The sequence below is a fragment of the Phyllobates terribilis genome, unplaced genomic scaffold (genome assembly GCF_046119375.1).
Source record: "Phyllobates terribilis strain yellow unplaced genomic scaffold, ASM4611937v1 Scaffold_1899__1_contigs__length_193632, whole genome shotgun sequence".
In the NCBI taxonomy this organism is placed as follows: domain Eukaryota; kingdom Metazoa; phylum Chordata; class Amphibia; order Anura; family Dendrobatidae; genus Phyllobates; species Phyllobates terribilis.
The window spans coordinates 155,001-157,500 of record NW_027364659.1 but is presented as its reverse complement, the minus strand read 5'-3'; positions in this window follow the sequence as shown (position 1 = coordinate 157,500).

Below are 2,500 nucleotides of genomic sequence, written 5' to 3'. Positions count from 1 at the left end.
ACTTCCAGACAGGGGAGCGTGTCAGTGCGCGCATCCGATTTCAGTTCCAGAGCGATTCGCGCGATGAGTCCTTGATACTTAGTCGTTTTTGGCAAAATTTCTGACTTTTTGAAAATTTCACAATTTTGTGAAAACTTCCACAAAATGAGGTTCTAGTATGTTAGAGGGCATCCCAGGAGGGCTCCAAAAGTGTGGGTAAAATATATATCCCACAGGGGGAAAATTGAAAAAAAGTTGAAAAAAAAAATTTTTGGGGACTTAGAAAATTTTCACACATGTGTCAGACTTCCAGAGAGGGGAGCATGTCAGTGCGCGCATCCGATTTCAGTTCCAGAGCGATTCGCGCGATGAGTCCTTGATACTTAGTCGTTTTTGCAAAATTTCTGACTTTTTGGAAAATTTCACAATTTTGTGAAAACTTCCACAAAATGAGGTTCTAGTATGTTAGAGGGCATCCCAGGAGGGCTCCAAAAGTGTGGGTAAAATATATATCCCACAGGGGGAAAATTGAAAAAAAGTTGAAAAAAAAAATTTTTGGGGACTTAGAAAATTTTTCAACTTTTGTCAGACTTCCAGACAGGGGAGCGTGTCAGTGCGCGCATCCGATTTCAGTTCCAGAGCGATTCGCGCGATGAGTCCTTGATACTTAGTCGTTTTTGCAAAATTTCTGACTTTTTGGAAAATTTCACAATTTTGTGAAAACTTCCACAAAATGAGGTTCTAGTATGTTAGAGGGCATCCCAGGAGGGCTCCAAAAGTGTGGGTAAAATATATATCCCACAGGGGGAAAATTGAAAAAAAGTTGAAAAAAAAAATTTTTGGGGACTTAGAAAATTTTCACACATGTGTCAGACTTCCAGAGAGGGGAGCATGTCAGTGCGCGCATCCGATTTCAGTTCCAGAGCGATTCGCGCGATGAGTCCTTGATACTTAGTCGTTTTTGCAAAATTTCTGACTTTTTGGAAAATTTCACAATTTTGTGAAAACTTCCACAAAATGAGGTTCTAGTATGTTAGAGGGCATCCCAGGAGGGCTCCAAAAGTGTGGGTAAAATATATATCCCACGGGGGAAAATTGAAAAAAAGTTGAAAAAAAAAATTTTTGGGGACTTAGAAAATTTTTCAACTTGTGTCAGACTTCCAGAGAGGGGAGCATGTCAGTGCGCGCATCCGATTTCAGTTCCAGAGCGATTCGCGCGATGAGTCCTTGATACTTAGTCGTTTTCAGAAGTCACAATTTTGACTTCCAGGACCCGCAAAACGTTTGTAAATTGAGCCCGCTCCCCAGTTCCAAGCGTTTTGAGGTGTCCCCGGTTGCAGTAATGCAGCCTGCCCACTAGATGTCGCAAAAGAGACAAAAAGTGAAAAAGAACCAGAATGAGGAAATTCCAGGGAGCCGAATCCGCCTGACAGTTCCAGGCGATCGGGCACTTTTTTGCATGCGTCCCTAAAGTGGGTATAGGGTGACACTCCATGCAAAGACCCAGTTTTGCACACCACCGGCAGAATATATGAGAGAGAGGTACCTCTCAGCCCCGACACATTTCGACTCATTTAAGCTGGTTTTCACCTCCGTAGGCCTGGGTATGCGTTTTGGCTATGAGTCCCTGTTCGGCTGGAGGTCTGCACCTTGGCTGAACCCAGGCTTCCGCAGCTGCGTGGGGGGACTTTTGCCGGTCGCCTATCCCAAGTCAGAGAGGTGTTCCTGGGTTGAAGTGAGCCTGGCCAGACCCCCCCGCGGGCCCTGGTTCTCCACATGGGGGCGCCGTCAAGGCTAAAATCTGGATTTTTAGGCCGAGGAGAGGCTCCATGAGGGCGGATGCTTTTGTGGCTTCGACCCCAGTGCTGTTCCACATCCAGTACCCCCCCGCAAGGGCGCCTGTACCCGAGTCGCGCTTCCAGGACTCGTGGGCACGTATCTCCCGACGACAGGGGTTTGCAGCCTCCGTACTTGGGCAAGTCCCTACATGCACCCCTGCTCTTCCTCCGATCGATCTGGCGCAGCGCTCCCGGGTGGGGAGGTGGCGCCGCTCGCTCGGCCCGGGCTTTGGAGCCCGCGCTGGCTTAAGGTGAGCGGTCCCCTTCCTCCTCTACCCCCGGGCTTCCGACACCTATCTTTGGGCGCGCATGCCGGCCTCGCCTCCCGTCTGCGGAGGTGGCCGAGCCGTGGGGAGTTTGACCCGAACCGAGCGAAGGCAGTGGTCCGACGACCCGTACGGGCGAACGGCGGGGCGCCCACCCAGCCAGGCGTGGGGGCCCGTCGTCCGAATCGCTCCCTGTGCGGGGAAGCACAGCGATCTTCTCCGAGGGCGGCCCTTTTCTTCCAGATGCGTACCCGGCCAGCGGAGGCTCGCGCTGCCCCTCGTGTCCGAAAGGGCGGCCTCCGCGGCGGTGGCGACAGCGGCGGCGGTGGGTGGCCTCTCCGCGCCACTGCCGAGCTTCGCGATTTCCAGTCTTTTCCCGAGCCCCTACGTCAGTGGGGAGGACGACAGAGGTGTGGA